The sequence below is a fragment of the Molossus molossus genome, unplaced genomic scaffold, assembly GCF_014108415.1.
Source record: "Molossus molossus isolate mMolMol1 unplaced genomic scaffold, mMolMol1.p scaffold_m16_p_14, whole genome shotgun sequence".
In the NCBI taxonomy this organism is placed as follows: domain Eukaryota; kingdom Metazoa; phylum Chordata; class Mammalia; order Chiroptera; family Molossidae; genus Molossus; species Molossus molossus.
This window is the reverse complement of record NW_023425349.1, coordinates 28,157,061-28,176,596: the sequence shown is the minus strand read 5'-3', so window position 1 is coordinate 28,176,596 and position 19,536 is coordinate 28,157,061. Positions and strand designations below refer to the sequence as shown.

General features: G+C 38.8%; 1 non-coding gene across 1 annotated transcript; it reads left to right on the top strand.

Moving 5' to 3' along the window:
• The first annotated feature begins 398 nt into the window (after positions 1-398).
• On the top strand, positions 399-563 carry LOC118630318. Its single transcript, XR_004959565.1, has one exon. It is a non-coding gene; the product is annotated as a U1 spliceosomal RNA (small nuclear RNA).
• Positions 564-19,536: the final 18,973 nt, after the last annotated feature.

The following is a 19,536-nucleotide window of genomic DNA, read 5'->3' as shown; positions in this document are numbered from 1 at the left end:
ATTTCAGAACAATATGTAGTTTTTGCTCAGGGACCTTTACAAAATTTGTACTTATATATTTATTTGTTTATACGTATATATTCGACCCCCACTAGGACTGACATTTCTCAAGGGCGGGGCCCATGTTTGCCTGAGTGATGTCTGTGTCCCTAACACCTAACTCCACTGGCACAGAATTAGACTTTATTAACATCTGATGAATCAATAAGTAAATACACGGGAATCAAAGCGATGTAGGAGTTAGGAGTTGGGCAGTCCATTGAACCAAGTGTTTGCTTTCCTTCAATACAAGATCATTATGGTTATATAATATGATAATTTTCTTCTTACTAGAAAACTGTATTGTATTTTTAGTGAGTTTGGCCTCTCTGAATGCCTTTGTTTGAAGCTTATAATCAATACTTACCTGACAGGGGAGATACCATGATCATGAAGGAAGTTTTCCCAAGGCGAGGCTTATCCATTGCACTCCGGATGTGCTGAGCCCTGCGATCTCCCCCAAATGTGGGAAACTCGACTGCATACTTTGTGGTAGTGGGGGACTGCGTTTGTGCTCTCCCCTGGAAAAAAATAAAATTAAAGCGTATAATCGATAAAATTTTTTTCCTTGGGTAAATTTTCTTGGTGTTATAAGACTGACATATATTGAGTGATGCTATGAATGACAGTCTTAAATAATTGCCTTTTAAGTATTTTTTTAAAAAGCTTTCCAAAAGAAAGTCACAGAACACACAATGTCATTTGCAAATGATGTTGCCCTTTCCTTAAAAAAGTCTGCATTACTTGATTTTAATTGGAAATCTGAGTATCATGATGCTATTCTTTTTTTAGAATGAGAGTTTAATCCCCATAGCCTGGTTTATGCTGGCCCTGTAGAATTCAGCATGTCAAGAACAATTTTATCTGTTTTTCATATCGGTTCTGAAGCAAATTCACAGTTGGCCCTAGCAGAAGGAAGGCAGGGATGTCAAAGAAACAGATGTTGGCATTGTTAAAGCAGATGCTCTATGCTTACTTTTACATGCTGAAAAAAATTCTATTATTAAAATTCAACACCTGTCCTTTTAGAAGAATTACTGACTCTCAACCAGGTTGAAAATAAGCCCTAGTATTCAATTATAGGAATTTTTTTTGACTCCGAATGTTATGTATTTGAAAACCAAGTCAATAAACCAGAAGCGAACCTCTTCCGATATTAGAAGGCCTTCACAGTGATGGATGCAAGTAGCTTCAGACATGAAAAGTTTCTTATATAAATTGCATCTAACTTCTGCCTCTGGAACAGACCCTTCTCCGTTGAAGAACAGGCATGCTGGTCTAAGACTACCCACGAGAAGGAAGACAAAAAGGCATCTTTGGTTCCCGAGGAACTGAAGCCTGAGCCTAGGAGTGTTCCTGGGGAGACTTTTGATGGGTATCGAAGGGAGACCTGTGTGCGGCTGTGGTTGGAAATCCCGCATCCTTGATAAGGTCAAAGATACAGAGCTGGCTGCCCTAGGAACCTAATTAAAGCCCTGCCTCTCAGAGAGAAATTAAACATTGGCAGCAAGGAAGGCACCAGCAGCTGTCAGGAAGCCATTTCTTCAAGGACAGCTGCACCTTGATGACACTTTAAAAGTGTTTTCTTACTCTGCTCTGTGAACTCCTAAAAAAAAAAAAAAAAAAAAAAAAATTCATTCCTTTCATCTCTGATTTGACAGCTGGCCTTGAACAACTTAGTGATTCTGTGCTGCGTTCCCCCTGTAGGGAACTGTGTTCTTCACGCGAAGGCCTTCTCATCTCTGGCAACTCAAAGTCGCAGTGATTGGACAGTGAGGCAATGGATGGCCCATTCATTAGGGAGGAGTTGAAGGGAAAGATCAGATTAATTAAGGAACCTGATTTTTCACTGTAATACATTTCCAAATTAGACTTGCAGAGTTGCAGGGCAGCTTTTCGCTTGGTTTTTCAGGGAGGAGTTTGGAGAATCCCTTTAACCCCACTGAAACTGGCTGGCAGAAAGGCACCTGGGCACTCAATATGTGTTGATTTGTTTTCAGACAATCTGACCGCTTGGAGGAAAGGGTGTAATGCCTTGTAAGTTTCCATAATGCTTCCCACTGTGGGTTCTTATGAGTCTACTGTGATTCCCATCAGGAAATTTCAGGAGGAAATTGCTTTTCATCTGTGGGTTTGGCATCTAGATATTGATGTCTGTAAGAAGGATTAGGGTTTGACAATGGCTAGGGGATGAGAAAATCCACAAGGGAGTTTTCTGAGCACAAAAGAGAGAGAAATAAAAAACTTGTTAGGAAAGTCAGAAAAAAATGTTTTTCTACTACAAGAAACCAAATACATACTTCACTCCTTGCTGAAGACTGAATCTGAAAGTTCAGAAGCACTAACTTTAGAAATATGCAAGATTCTGATGTACTTGGAAGAAATCTACTTGTTAATGATGATAGTGGGGAGATGTCTCTCTCAGGACTATTGGGAGGACTAAATAAGGTATCTGTAGCTATCCAGACTAGTATTTGTTACACAATGCCGAGATCAGTAGTAAAAGCAACAAACACAAACATGAAAAGATTTATTCGATGGCCATTTCTTTTAGTACCTGATCTTGTAAAGCACTCCTTTTAGCATAAGTTTGCTCTAGTATGTTGGCTTTGTTCGGAAATGACTGTGACATCTTTAATAGGGTGACTGATTCTTTCATCCAGCTTCAACTTGAGGAGCTGGAGTCAATTGAGACAGAGGGACAGTGCCACTATTTTTCTCTAGCAGATAAAGAAAACAACACAGGCACCAGAAATGTTCATTATCCTTTGATCCTTCCCAAGGACTGCGGGCTCTGGCAATTGGCTCTGATTCCCCGTGATGCAGTGAGATTCTGGAGGAGGGAGTACTCAGGTCTTCCTGGGTGAAAGCGAAGAGGTTTCACAGAGTTGCCACTGTTTTGACTGAGATCTAAGGAATGAGCAGGTGTAGGCAAGGGTGGTTCGCCCAGAAACTGACCAATTCCACTCTATTGTTTCCTGTAATTCACTTTTTACCCAGCAGCCAAAGTGCTCCTTTGAAAACAGAAAAACCCGGCCCCATCAGTCCCCTACTTGGTATCACCCTTTGGCCAAACCTCTCACTTCTCCTGGTCCATTCCCCTCTGCCCACAACTCTACAGACACACTTGCCTTCTTCCTGTTTCTTGAGCCTGCCCACCTCCTTCCTCCTCAGTCTTTGCCCCATTCCCCCTCCTAGGACGTTCTCCCTCTGGGTGTTCAAAAGTTGGCTTCTTATTTTCAGGCTTTTCCTGAACACCTTCCCAATCTAGGGACTCTCATAACATTTTTCTGATTTATTTTATTCACAGCATTTATCCCTCTCTGAATTGATTAATTTTGCTCCACATTTTCTCACTGAGGAGAACATAGCACTGTGAGAACAGGGACACCACCTTCAGTAAACTTGTTATTCAAACAGAACTGTCACACTTGAGAGGTGCTCGAACAATGCTTATCGAATGGATGAGGGAAGAGGAAGGAAGGAATATTTTTGTAAAGTTGAACACGAGTGGGATTGTCAGGAAATAGTTTGAGAGGGAGATGATTAGCACCAGGGAATCAGGCCGCATGCTGTGTTAGGATCTCTAAACTTAATTCCGGAAGCATGTGGAAGGCACTGAATAACTTTGAGAAGGAGGGTAGCATTCATAATTCCCATTGTAAGATATCATCCGGCTCTGGTGTGGAAGGATGGATTGATGAGGAGGGCTGGAAGTAAGGAGATGATCAGTTGTGAGAGCGGCAACGGCACCGTGCACGGGTTTGAACAGTGGCTCCGTATTTTCCGTCTCTGAAACCGTGGCAGATGACTTGTGCCCTCCCAGGCATGCATGAAGATGTGCCTCTCAGGTCTTCCGCTGCAGGGAGAGGAACAGCCCCACCGCCGTGCTCTGCAATGCAGCACTGCGTTCCCACTGAGGACACATTTCCCCGGGCCGCTTGCTGCTGCCCGCGTGACTGAGCACGGTCCTTTCTGGGAGACATGGATTCCTCGGAACAGTGAATTCACATCGAGGACTCTCCATCTGCCTTTCAAAACTCTCTGAGGACCGCACTGCAACCTAGGCATTTCCTACTCTGTCTTCCTTCCGCCCCTCCTCCTTCACTCCGGTGGGACCTGCATCTTGGTCTGCGCCCTCTCCAGCCTCCTCCCCTCCCGTTTTCCCGTCATCGGTGTCTCCCCACTACCTCTCTTGCTAATCCTGTCTTGATGCCAGCTTCTTGGGGACCTGGATTGATACACTGTTTTGGTCTTAATTCCCTGCTGTATTTGTTTTTATTATTTGAAAGGCAATTTTACAGAGAATAGATAGAACCCTGTGATTGCCTGGATGTCTGCAATAAAGCAGAAGGAAGAGTGTACTGCCAGGTTCCTGATCGCTCTTAAGTAACTGAGACATCTTGAAGAAATGTCCAGTTGGTCATTTGATCCATGGATCTGGCACTCAGAGAAAAATTGGGGCCAGAGATTCTGAGGTAGGTGTTATCTGGGTATGAGTACAAGCCACGGGAATGGATGAAAATGCGCAGGAAGAACAGGGGGGTTGGGGAGATAGCTGCAGGGAACAGAAAATCTTAAAGTGTGCAACAGGAGGAGTTGTCAGCAACAGAGAGAGGACAGAGAGCAGGTATCACAGAACTGATAAAAAAAAGCTACAATTAAGTTAAAGAACAGAAATGTAGATCAGTGATTTTCAACCTTTTTCATCTCATGGCACACATAAACTAATTACTAAAATTCTGCAGCACATGAAAAAAATACATATTTTTTGCTGATCTGGCAAAAAAGGTATAATTTTTATTGATTTACAAAAAATAAATAATAATAGTAATTACCTAACCTTTTTGCTCCAAAGTGACTTTAAAAAAAAATCAGGTGGCTATACTTGTATATAAGGATTTCTGGTACCAAGCATTAATCAATCAGATACAATCTTATTATACAACGTGACCAATAAGATGCAAGCAACTCTATTATATGACCTATAAACAGGCGTTGGCAAAAATAGGTTTAGAGATGTGAGTACATGAAACAGTTAATAAAGCTATTGTAATAATCGTAACCCGAATGTCTTTTTCCATATGAACATCTGTGAACCTACTTTTGCCCAATCCTGTATTTATGGTTCAAGACATTCACACCAGATGGCTATTGTGTTGGCTGTTGTCATTTTTTAATTTGACAATCTAAAGGAAAAGAGGTTGGTGCTCCTGAAAGTAGTCAAGCATTGCATGTTTTAAAAAATGTTTGCGGTCCAGGCTGGCTGGTGTGGCTCAGTGGACTGAATCTTGTCCCATGGACTTGAGAGGTTCTGGTGGGATTTTCCATCAGGGCGTGTGCCTAGGTTTCAGGCTCAATCCCCAGTAGGCGATGTGCAGGAGGCAGCTGACGGTTGTTTCTCTTTCACATCAATGTTACTATCTCTCTCTCCCTTCCTTTCTCTCTAAAACATCAATAAAAACATATTTTTTAAAAAAATTCTTGCAGCACATGGTTGAAAATCACTGATATAGATCAATGCAAAGCAGAAAACTCAGGAAATGATCGTGATTTACAGAACATTTTTTTTCCCCTGTGGCAATATAGTGACATTAGGAAAACTGCAGGAGGCTGAGGAAATAAAATTAAAGTTCATACCTTGTATCATAAACCTAAGTATACATGTAAGTACATAAATAAGTATAGCCAAACTACAGAAAAAAAATAGATTATTATGTACCCAGTCTTGATTAGAGTTGAGTAGAATTGTAAAATTTTAAAGAGTTTATACTTTTCTATGCATTACATGGAACAACATCAGATTCAATTAAATAAATATTTTAAACATTTGTAAAATTTAAATGACCATTACCAAAGAAAACGGAAATCAACTTTAGAAAGTTTTAGAAAATTTAGAAATATTAGTAAAATGAGAGATAACGGATTTATACCAATATTAGTCTACAAAATATTAAAAGTTTAATAAATAAATTGGCAAAATACATAATTCGTTAAAAAGGGAGATACGACCAGAAACAAGCATATAAAAGATTTTTTTCCTCCTTAGTGATGAAACATATGGGATTGTTCTAGCACCATTAATTAAAAGTGTTCAACCTCTTTATTTAAGCAGGTATACAAATTAAAACCAAATGTTTGGTGGCAGAATTTTACATTTAGGAAAATAACAAAATGAAAAATAACTCCACAATAATTATAGATTCTTTTGGCTATTTAGCAAGTATTCATTAAACGTCTACTGTGTGCTAGACCCTGCTGAAGGTACTAAGGATAAATGATGAATGGGTCTTCCTTAATGATGTCCTTCACTAGATATCCTCTTCTTTCTTCTGTCATTAGTATTGCTTTACGAATTCAGTCATTATTTCTTGCTCCTAGTGGTATAACTCTGAATCTATTGGCTCCATCTCTTCAGTCTGTTTTTTTACCTTGCTACTAGAGTGATTTTTTTAAAAAAAATAAGTTTTGGTAAACTTCATTATGCATATCAAATAGTATATAAAATACAACACTTAGAACTGTGATTTTAATTTGCACTTTATTATTACTGATGAAGAAGGGCATCTTTTCTTAGAATTATGAGCCATTTGTGCTTTCTTTTCTATCAAATGCTTGTTAAAGTGTTTTCCCCTTCTCTCTGCCAGTTTAATTGTCTTTTTCATGATTTGGACAACTTTATAATCTATACTTACTAATCCTTTGATACTTGTGTGTGCATCTGTGTGTGTATGTAAACATGCATACATACACGCATATATACATCCATGTTTTTTTTCTTCCTGATTGGCAGTTCTCATTTTAAATTTTAATGTGGTTAAATTGATCAATATTTTCCTTAATGGTTTGCGGTTGTTGAGCTTTTATGAAATATTTTCCTGTTATGCGTTCTTAAAAATATTCTCCTAGATTGTTCTCTAAATATTTTATGGGTTTGCTTTGTATCTTTATTTCTAATGCTATAGAAGTTGATTTTACATATGGTGTGTGGTGGACATCCAATTTTATTTTTTCCATATGAATAAGTAATTGTCCTAGCACCATTTATTAAATAGTCTATCCTTTTCTTACTGCTCTGTAATGCGATCTCTGTGATAAATCAGTGTCTATACATGTGCGGGCCTATTTGAGGGCTCTGTATCCCATTGGCCTATTTCACTCACGTTGACGAAGCAGCACATTGACTCACTACCCAGAGCTTTGAAATAAAGTGTCAGTAGTCAGTAGGGCAAATCCTCCAATCTTGTTTTCTTCTCTAGGAATATTTTGTGTAATTTTCACTCATTGTTTTCTCATATGAATTTTAGAATCAGCTTGCTTCAAGAGAAAAAAATCCTATTGAGATTACAATTGGATGGATTCAGTTGCATTGAATCTATAAATCAAGTTGAGAGAATCAACGTCTTTATGAGTTTGAATTTTTCTATACAAGAATATGATTTATCACTACATTTATTTGGGATGTCTTTGATAGCTTTTAATAAAGCTCTACAGTTCTATCTATTAGGGTCCTATACATCTTTTGTTAGATTATTCATAGATACCTTATATTTTTGTTGCTATGATGAATGGTTATATTTATAAGTCTACATTTTCATCAAACTGTTGCTGGTGTTCAGAAGTGCAATTGATTTTGTTTATTGATTTTATATTTAGCAACATCATTAAAACCTTTTATTGTTTCTAAAAATATGTTTTTAGATTCTTTTTATGATTTTTTACAGGGCCTAATTACATTTGCAAATATTAGCTATTTGGTTTATTCATTTCTTATCCTTATGCCTTTCATTCCCCCCCCCCTTAAATTCTACATTATAGGAATTCTTATACAATGCTGCATAGAAGTAGGAGAATTGTAGATATTGTTTTTGATTTTATGGTACAGGGAATGCTTTTAACATTTCACCACTATGTTTGATGTTCATAGTAGGTGGTAACTACTTTTAATCAGATTAAGAAAGATTACTTCTAGCCTTGACTTCTGTGTTTTTCTACTATCATGAAGAGGTGATAAATTTTATCAGAAATGATTTTCTCATCTATTGAGATTATCATGTGATTTTTCTGCTTTAATTTATTCATGGTACATACATATTTTTTATTTCTAATATTAAATCAAATTTCAGTCTTGAGATAAACAGATTTCATTACAATTAGTCTTTTTAAGCATTATTGAATTTGGTTTACTCAAATTTAAAATTATTATTTGTCTATGTTAATGCATGAAATAGACTGTGACTTAATCTTCTGATTCTGTCTTTGTTAGTTTTTGGCATCAAAGTTATACTGGCCTCATTAAGTGAGTTGGGGAATTTCCTCATTCTTTCTGGGAGAATTTGTGAAAGATTGGAATACCTGTGTTTGTTACATAGAAATCACCTGAATTTCTATCTGAACTTTCTATTTTCTTGATAGGAAAATTTAAGCTGGTTCAATTTTTTTAATGGTTATGGGACAATTAAGATGTTCTGTTGTTTCCTCTGAAATCATTCCTGGTATTTTTTAGGAATTTATTTAATTTCTCTTTTTTTGTTCAGATAGAATGGGAAGGGGAGAGAGAGAGAGAAACATCAACATGAAAGGGACACATTGAGTGGCTGCCACCCGCATGACCCAACCAGGGCCAGGGACAAACTGCAACCGAGATACGCGCCCTTAGCGGGAACCAAACCGGGGTCTCCCTGGACCGCAGGCCGACGCTCTAACCGCTGAGCCAAACTGGCCAGGGCTCATTTATTTTTTAAAAATATTATTCAACCCTGGCCAATTTGGCTCAGCGGTTAGAGCGTCAGCCCATGGACCAGAGGGACCCGGGTTCGGTTCCCGCTAAGGGCATGTACTTCAGTTGCAGTTTGTCCACGGCCCCAGTTGAGGTCGTGTATGTGGCAACCACTCGATGTGTCTCTCTCACATTGATGTTTCTCTCTCTCTCTCTCTTCCTCCTTCTATCCCTCCCACTCCATCTGAAGATAAATGCAAAAATGTCCTTGGGTGAGGATATATATATTATATTATTCATGTCTTCTTATCTGTTTAGTCTCTGCTACATCTGTGGTTTCATTCCTAGTATTTTCAATGTGTTTTCTCTTACATGCTCTCATTTTCTCCTAATTAATCTTGCTTCTGTTTCATTTACCTTTTTGAAACACCAACATTCTGCTTTGTTGATTCCTTTATCCCGTGTTTGGTCGCATTTCATTATTTTCTGCTCGAACCTTTCTGTCTGCTTTTTTGGCTTTATTCTGATGATCTTTTCTTAATGCCTTACTTTGTATGCTTAGATAATTAATTTTGAAAAAATTTAATGAGAGCAATTAAAACTCCATATTTTTCTCGAAGTACTATTTTAGTTGCAGTCAATAAACCACATGTTGTAATTTCATTTCTGTTCAATTATTAATAGTTTAAGATTTTCATTATGATTTCTCCTTTGACCTTTGAGTCATTCAGAAAAACGCTTTTAAATTTTCATGGCTGGGTAGGATTGCCACATTTTTATAATTAATTTTAAAAATGTATTACATTGAATTCAGCAAATGTGGTCTGATTGACATAATTCTCTGAATATCACTGAAACGATATTTGTGGCCTAGTAGTTGGTCAAGCTTAGTAAATATTTCCTCCATGCTTGAAAAGATTTGAAGTCTGCAGTTGGTTGTGATGGTCTATATGTGTCCTTTAGAACAAGCTCCTTTATTTTACTGTTCACATCTATATCCTTCCTGATTTTTCTTCTCTTCCAATGTTTGAGAGGCATAGTTCTTTCACTATGCTTAGATGTAAGGCCGATTTTAGGGCGGGGACAGGAAAATACAACATGAACCCAGAGTATCTCATGGTGCCAGAGAGCAATGAAGTACTCAGAACACAAAGGGACGGGGGCATGTCAGTGGGACACAAGGGCCACTTTGAAAGGCTCCTAAAGGCTGAAGCTGGAATGGCTTTAGCAAAAAAAATAAATAATGCAGTACTGAATTATAACTCAAGTATAAATACATCTTCATGAATTCAAATGGACACAAATAGATGATGGAAATAAACAGAGTAAGAAACAACCTTTTCTTAAAGAAGAAATTCCAGATAATTCACTTAAATACACAGCCTCCAGAGGTGGAACTTAACCTCATCCCCTTCCTGCCCCCACCCCCAATAATGTGCACTGCATTTAGCAATTGCTTCCAAAGAATAAAGAGTGAAAAAAGAGTAACAATATCTTTAAGTGGAGAAACCTAGAAAACACTGCTTTGTCAAGGTGATCAGATAAACCGAAGAACTTATATGCATATATGCATAACCAATGGACACAGACAACAGTCTGGTGAAGGCCTGGGGGTTGGGGGACGGAGAGAAGGGAGTCATTGGGGGGAACAGGGAGGGACATCTGTAATACTTTCAACAATAAAGATAAATTTTTTTAAAAGTTACCATCATCAATGATAAGTAACACAGAAGCCTGTATATCCTACTATGTGCCAAGAGCAGTTATAAGCACTGGAGTTATGTCAATGGACAAAACAGACCAAAATTCCTGCCTTCATTTTGCTTACATTCTGGTACAAGGAGAAAGGCAATTAAAAATATATATTTCATAGACCTTTGGGAGGTGAAAACTTCCAGGTTGATAAAGCTGGGAAGAAGGAAGAGAGTGCTGTTGCATTTTTAAATACACCAGACATCATGCAAAGGTGACTTGAACAGACACAAGGAGGGAGAGGAAGAGATATGCCAAGCTCCAGGGGAAGGGTGTTCCTGGCAGAGGAAACAGGAAATAGAAAGGCTCTGAGGCAGGAGTATGGTTAGGTATTCAAGGACTAGCAAGTTAGTTGTAGCTGGAGGAGAATGAGCAAGCAAAAGAGTAAAAAGAAAAGAGATTCAAGATGGGCAATTAGTTTCTCAGAGTTGCTGTAACAAAGTCTCACAAAGCTGTTTTATGGGTGGCAGGTTGATTCCTTCTGAGAGTTCTGAGGGAGACGGTTTCATGCCTCCCTCCTAATTTATAATGGCTGCTGGCAATTCTCGGCATACCTTGGCTTGTGATGCGTCACTCCAAAATCTGCTTCCCATGGCCTTCTTTCCTCCCCCCCATACCCTCCCCTCACGCCGCCTTGCGTGTCTGTCTCTCTGTTTTCTCTTCTTATGAGGACACAAGTCATTGATTAGAACTCACCTTAATTCAGTAGGATCTCATCTTAAGTAATTATATCTAAAAAGGCTCTATTTCCCAACAAAGTCAGATTCCGAGGTTCTAGATAGGCATGAATTTTGGTGGAATACTATACAACCCAGTATAAGAAGTAACAAGGAGATAAAGATATTTGGTTTATACTCTAAGGGTGATGGGAAACCATAGGAGGGCTTTGAGCAGAGAAGTGACACGATCTGTTTAAGCGAGATTACTGGCTGCTATATTTAGAATAGACTGTAGGGGGCAGGGGTTGGAAAAGGGGAGACTGCTCTGTTATTATTAAAATACGAATTCAGATGCCAGAAGATGATGTTTTGGACTGAAGTGGGACCAAAGGAATGAAAAGTGGTTATATTTTTTGGCTGTTTTAAAAGTAGAGCCAACAGGATATTTCAGCGGGTTGGAGGTGATGTGGGATAAAAAGAGGAGTTAAGATTTCTCAAAATTTTTTTATCTCAGGTGCTGGAAGAAAGGAGTTGCCATTAACCAAAATAAGAAAGTCTGTGGGTGGGACAAGTGGAGGAAAAATATTAGATGATTCATTTTTTAAATATAATTTCAGATGCCAATTAGATATGGAAAGTTAATATATCAATTAGATAATTGGACATTTATGTCTCAGTGCAGCAAGGAAGACTTGGAAAGTAACATAAGACTGAGAATCGCTAATATATAGACTGTACTTAAATCTATGAGATTGAATGAGTTCACCCAAGAAGTGAGAAGGGGTTCAATGACTGCGTCTTAGGCCACTTCACCAAGATCAGAGATTGGAAAGAATGTGAGAAAGAGCAGCTGGTGAGATAATATAAAAATCAGGTAAGTGAGGTGTCCTGTTATCCAAGCCAAGAAAGTATTTTAATGAGGAGGGAATGATCGACTCTGTCAAATGCTGGGAGGAATGTAAGTGAGACCAAGCACTGAACATTGAACTTAGCAATGGGAAGCTCATTAGTGGCCTGAATAATAGCATATTTAATGGAGCTGTGGAAGAGAAATGTCAGACAGGAAAGTCCTGAGAAAACAGGGGTAGAGGCATTGAATAGAATGGAGAAGTTGGTGTGAGGTTTGCCATAGGGCAGTGATAATCAGTTGGGGCACTTTTTCTCAGGGGAAATTTGGTAGTGTCGGGAGACATTTTTCAAATGTCACAGCTGGGACCAGGAATGCTCCTGACAACTAGGTGGCAGAGGTCAAGAATGCTGCTAAACATCTGCAAATGCACAGGCCAGTCTTCGAGGCCTCAGACCATTCTCTATCCTTCCTCATTAAAACTGAGCTCCCTTTGAAACTCCTGTCATCTGTCTCTAACACCCACTATCTCTGTGTGCTGTCTGTCATCTCGTCCTCTCTGGGTCACTACCCTTTGCTTCACGGTCACTCTCTTCAACAGTTCCCAACTTAGTTCTTACTAATTTTAACATCCACACAGACAGTCCTTCCAACACTCTTGGCTTTTCGGTTCTTTGAATTTCTTCACTTTTGTGAGCTTGTTCTCCAGCTCATCACTTCCACAGTCTTCTCCTCCAAGGTCTTTGTTGCTACCAGTAACTCTAAGCCCTCTATGAACTCCTTGAGTTGGCTCCTCCCCAGCCACTGCCTTCTGTCTTCCCAGGCTGTTGACTCTGCCCTTCTGATTCCATTTATGCTCTTCCATCTGAACCTTATATTCATTTTCTACCGTATTTTATTTCTCACTCACTTCATGTTCTTACTTTTTTTTTTTTTTTTACCTAGCCAAACCATTATGCTCACCTCATTTTATACAGCTTTGTCTTCCTTGTTTCTATATCAATTTATTTCACTCCCTTGCCCAAACCCAGCCCCGATTCAATCCAACTCTCTGCCTACTATCTTCCTCTATTTCTGAAGCGGAAAAGTCATGACCACAAACCTCAAGACAATTAGTGTTGCCAGCAATCATACTGTATTTTCCTACTTCATTCACTCTTTAACCCTTCTAACAATTATTCCACACTTCCTCAAACCTTCAGATCTTCCCACTGCCTTCCACCTTACTCTCAGGTGATGACTTTGCTTTCCAACAATTATTATTGTTATTTTTGAAAATCTTCCAGCTGAATAATAGACAAGAAATACTAATGCTGTAAGGCAGGGTTCTGCAAGCTAGGGCCCATGGGTCAAATTGAGTCCACTGCCTCTTTTAAATAGGTCCTGTGAGGTAAGAATGATTTTAGTATTTTACAAGGGTGAAAGGAAAAGAAGAAGAATGTTTTCTGACATGTGAACATTACATGAAATTAAAATTACAGTGTCTATAAATAAAGTTTTACTGGAATACATTCAAGCTCATTGGTTTATGTGTTGCCTGTGGCTGTTTGAACAGTGCAGTAGCAGAGATGAGTTGCTGGGCAGATACCATGTGGTCCACAGCCTAAAATATTTACTATTTGGATATTTACAGAAAAAGTTCATAGAGCCCTGCTGTAAAGCAACACCTCTCAGGTTTACTCAAGACAGAGAGTTGAGGGGGAAAATTGGTAAGGAAGGGATAGTTCCTTTGTAATTCATGAGTATTTACTGCAACTTATTGCTTGTTCAAACACCCCTCAGATACTCTTTCTCATGAATGAGCAATATTTTCATGATACAAATCACATTCTTTTTAATGGTCTACTCTCCTCGATATGTGTAACTGGGTTACCTTTGCCATATGGCAACTAACAGAGTTCTGAACTGTCTCACTCTGTCGCTTCTTCTATTTACATTTGCCATATTTTAGAACAGAAAATGTCCAAGTTCCATATAATGTAGGCGTTTTCCATTTACTCTGCTGAAACATATTACACGAGGAGGAACTAAAGACTGCCGTTGATACTCATTAAAGCAGCTTGCTTTATTTCTGGGAGTTAAAACCATTTTGTCAAATGACTAAAAATAACTTCACTCCTTTGGCAGAAATTGGACTTCCAGAAGCCAGTGGTAGAGGGAGTGCTCTGTACATCTATTGTATAAGGTTTACAGTCATCAGCTCCGTTACAAATGTGCCCGAAACCATCTTCCATAGTGTATTTTAAAATCGTTTACTCAGCCTAGTGAGGTTTCTAAGTCAATATGTGTGGAGAAATGTAAATGAGAGAAATTAAATAGCCTCTTTCCCCCCTCCTCCACATTTTGATTTTTCATTAAATAATAACGGTAGTAATTTAATAAGCGACGGCTGGTACTGAGAAGAGACCCTGGAGGGGTTCTGAACGACTGATATTTAATGGGAACCTCACATTCTTCCACACTTTGGCTTCAGAGCACAAGACGAAATTAGCTGCAAGAGGTCTGTTTCTGGGATGAATTGGAGGTAGTTAAGCAGTGGACCAAAGGGAGCACAGGAAGGAGCCAAGGGCAGGGGGAATTCGCAGAAAGGATAGCGACGGTACGGGTCCAAGTTAGGAGAGGTAAACGGAGACAGTACCCACATGGCTGTTCACAGGAAGGATTGCAGGGAAAAGCCATGTACATGGTGCTGTGGGTAGTGACTATTTTGTGTGGGGGTGAGATCCCGTTTTCTGATTTTGGTTTTTGCATCTGGTTAACTTAAATAGGTTTGTTCCTCTTAGTGAACACCCTGTTTTGGAAAATGTCATAACAAAAAATAAATTATGCTGAGATCTCCGGTAAAAGTTAGGACTCCCCTGGCACAATGAGAGGGAGGAGGACGGATAGGAATCTTCCTGGCAAAATCCCAATAAGGGTTTCCTCTCATTGCAACAATCTCTTCCATTTCTTTATTTTAAATGAGTGAGCTTCATCTAGACCAGTGGTTTGCAATTCTGGTTGCACAGCCCATTAGAATGGAGCTGCATACACAAAATATATGCCAAGGTCTGCCTCAGACCACTTAGGTCTGAATTTCTGGGTAGGAAGAGACCCAAGCAGCACTGTCATTTTTAAAAGCTCCCTAGGTAATTCTAATGTGCAGCCAGGGTTGAGAACTACTGCTCTAGGCTGGAGTTTCTCACCCTCAGGACCGAGACATTTTGGGGTGGCTAATTCTCCGCTGTGGCTGGCTGGTGAACTGCAGGATGTGTAGCGGCATCGCTGTCCTCTGCCCACCAGATGCCAGTAGCACTCTCCTCCCCTTCAGGTGTGACAACTAAACATTTCTCCAAGCATTTCCAAATTGCCCTGAGCTGCGAATCGCTGAATTAAACCAGGAACAACCAGATCGGTGCTCTGAGATGCACCCTAATTCCTTTAAAGAGGAGATAATACCTTAAAGAAAACATCTTAATAAATGAAGTTGCATTGAAAATTGATACAGCCACTACTGAAAACAGTGTGGAGCACCCTCAAAAAATTAAAAATGGAGCTCCCGTATGACACCGCAATCCCACTCTGCGTGTAGACCCAAAGGAAATGAAGTCAGGGACTGGAAGAGATGTCCACACTCCCATGCTCACTACAGCATTATTCACAACAGCCAAGATGTGGAAACAACCTACGTGTCCATCAATGGATGAGTGGATAAAGGAAATCTGGTATATATACAGTGGAATATTATTAAACCATGAGAAACCTGCAATTTGCAACATCATGGATGGACTTTGAGAGCATTATGCTAAGTGAAATAAGTCAGGCAAAGACAAATATATGATCTCACTTATATAGAGCGGGGCAAAAGTAAGTTTACAGTCGTTCGTATGGAAAAGAGTACAATAATTAATAAATGATAATAGAAGAACAAACTCTGTGCTTTGTCTGCTTACAACTGTAAACCTGCTTCCCCCCACCCTGTACAGAATCTAAAAAGACCCAACTCACAGAAGCAAAGAGTTCAAATGGCAGTTTCCAGGGGCTGGAAGCTGGGTCACATGGGGAGATGTTGCTCAAAGGGTACAAACTTCTGGTTATAAACTTCAGGGACCTATATACAGTATGGTGACTACAGTTAACAACACACTAGAAGGTGGCTAAGAGAGGAGATCTGAAATGTTCTCACCACACACACACACACACACACACACACTGATTATGGGAGGTGATAGATATGTTAACTAACCTTATTGTGGCAATCATTTTGCAATATATACATATATCAAATCATCACATTGCATACCTTAAAGTTACACAATGTTCTATAGCAATTATACCTCAATAAAGTTGGAAAAATGCAAATACATTGAATAGTATGAATAATATGAACTCTGCATTTTTCTCCTCATCTTTTTATATTTATCTGTATACATAAATATACATTTGAAGGCTTCCCTTTAGGCTTGGCTCACTTGAAGTAACAGGGTAGCCTGGGGTATCTGTGTATTTAGGAAAAAAATTAATATTATAATTAGCATCATGCAGTTTATTTCACTTACAACGTTATACACGTGTATGGTATTGATGCAGAGCAAAAATGTCTAATAATCTAACCCCAGAATCAAGTAATAGACTCTGATATACTATGATAAGAAAGTGCAGGAGACCCTTGGCTGGTTTGGCTCAGCAGTTAGAGCATTGGCCTGCGGTCCAGAGAGACCCAGGTTCAGTTCCTGCTAAGGGCACGTACCTCGGTTGCAGTTTGTCCCCGGCCCTGGTTGGGTACTGCAGGTGGCGGCCACTCGATGTGTCCCTTTTACGTTGATGTTTCTCTCTCTCTCCCTTCCACTCTGACTAAAATATGGAAAAATGTCCTTGGGTGAGGATTAAAAAAAAGAAAGTGCGGTAGAGGCTGAGCAATATGGGATGGAACACAGAATCTCACACTCCACAAGGGTTTAAGAAAGCAAGGTGGGACATTATAATAATGATGAAAAGTATGTATCAAATACTGGCCTAGACTCTTACGTTTTACCCTTTTAAAACATTCACGAATAACCCTATGAAGATTAATACCATCTCCAAGTAAGAACTAGGTCTGTATTTACCACCAGTTTGCCCTGCTTGAGAGACACTGTGGTATAATGGGAAGGAAACCTATTAAGTTAGAAAGACCTGGATTTGAATCCTAAGTACATCAATGGCTAGATGTTTATTCTTGGGTAAGTTATCCATTTTGAGCTTCTGTTTCTTTCTTTTTTTTTTTTTAATATGTTTTTACTGATCTTCTAGAGAGAGAGAGAAACATCAATGTGAGAGAGAAACATCGATCAGCTGCCTCCTGCACGCCCCTCACTGGGGATGGAGCCCAAAACCTGGGCATGTGCCCTGACCAGGAGTCAAACCAGGACCTCTCAGTCCATGGGACAGCGCTCAATCCACTGAGCCACACCAGCCAGGCGAGGTGCTGTTTCTTAATTTTGGGGATAAAAAACATCATGGGTACTGGGTGTGAGAATTAGAAATCATGTATATAAGATGCATGAATAATATCTGGCAATAGTTGATATACAATAAACATTAGATTTCCCTCTTTCTCTCTTTTTCCTTTTTACTAAGTACTGACTGTTCTAGGGGTGTTTTTCTCATTAATCTTGATAAGAGTTTTGTGAGTTAAGTATTATTACTTTATTATACACTCAAGAAAGCCAAAACTTAGAGCAATTAAATAATTTGTCTGAAGACAAGTATTAGGTCATGGGGTCTGGATTAAAACCCAGGCAACCACCTGGGTAAGAAAACTGAGATAAAAAACTATTCACCTATTAAGTGGTATCCCTAAGTTCCCTTTAAAATTTTTTCTCTTTATTGATTTTAAAGAGAGGAAGGGAGACGGAGAAAGAGACAGAAACATTGATGAGAGAGAACATCAATTGGCTGCCTCCCCACTGGGGATCTGGCCCACATCCTGGGCATGAGCCTTGAGTAGGAATTGAACTGGCAACCTCTTGGTGCATGGGTTGATGCTCAACCTCTGAGCCACACAGGCTGGGCCCTGAATCCCCTTTAAACAGGCACATGAGTACTTTCTGTTTGGAGTTCTACTGTAGTTCACCCTTAGTATACTATTCAGAGAAAAATAAAAATAAGTATGGGAATTAAAGACATTTCAAAATTACATCCCTTAATCAGCTATAGACTCCAAATATTACTAGGACCAAGTTTTTCATATCTACTTTCTTGATTTATTTTTTAGATTATTCAGTGGAAATACCTCGATCCACATCGTAATTTTGTTCCTGAGAGGGGTGAGTAAACCTCTTCAATTTCCCCCCAATTTTCTCTCGTCTCCACAGAATCTCTTGGTTCTCAAAGAAGAGAATAACTATGAAACCATGGAAATTAAGAATAGAATCCATGCCCAAATAAATTCTATCTTTTCTTAATTTTTGCAAATTACAAAATTAGTTCAAATGGGTCAATAAATTACATATAAGTAATCAAATTAATCTCAGTCTTGAGAATAAGTTAAGAGGTCTAAAAAGAGTGATTTCAAAATAGACGGCTATGTCTCATTATGATTACACCTCATTAGTTGGATATTGCAAAACAAAAGGCAAGATAGTTAGAGTCTCACAAAAATACCCAAAACAAACCGCAAATAAGAGCAACATGTCAAAATCCACAAAGAAGCAAGCAGATAAGAATAAAGGAAAAAGATAAAAGATGCCACTTTTTCACAGATTACCTCTTTTTTTTTTAAATTAATTTTTGTTACAGATGTTTCTCCTTTTTCCCCCACTTATTCCCCCCTCCCTCCTCCCTCCCTGCCCTGTCCCCAGCTTTGTTGTCCATGTCCATTGTTCATGCATACATGCATATAAATTCTGTGGTTTAACAGATTACCTCTTGATTGTTTAGTCAACTATAATCATGGAAACTGATAAGATAGTACAGTGCTGATTTTCAATGATCTGGACAATTCATCTTATTACCATAGAACTTTCCTTACACCCCCTTCACTAGGCCCAGCTGTTACGATTACCATTGAACCACATGCATCCCCGATGTTCTCACCTTCACCAGCAGAATGCATTTCAGTAGAAGCTCAGGTATCTGTATTTGGTTTCCTGAGCGGGTACGTTCTGCCTGCACATTTTGGAAATATTACCATGGAAAATAATTGTAATAGACTGTGTTAGTGGTAGAAACTAGAATGGATGTGGTGATACAATCTCTTCAAAATTTCTTTAAAATAATGAAAATAATTTCAATAGATTTTTTTAAAAGAAAATTTCTGTATATCTATATCTGTTTTCTCAGAAAGTGAGCACGACAAAAATTAATAATAATAACCTTTGGGAGAAGAACTGAAGGGTAGAAGTTTTTGGATGAGAACAGAGAAGGAATTACTACATTTTTTAACATTTCCTTATTGCTTGAATTTTTTTACTCACAGATATAAATTAGTTGTTTTTTTTTTTAACTCAATAGGACAGTAGAATTATGGGCATCATTTTTTTCTTAAAATTTTCTGTATT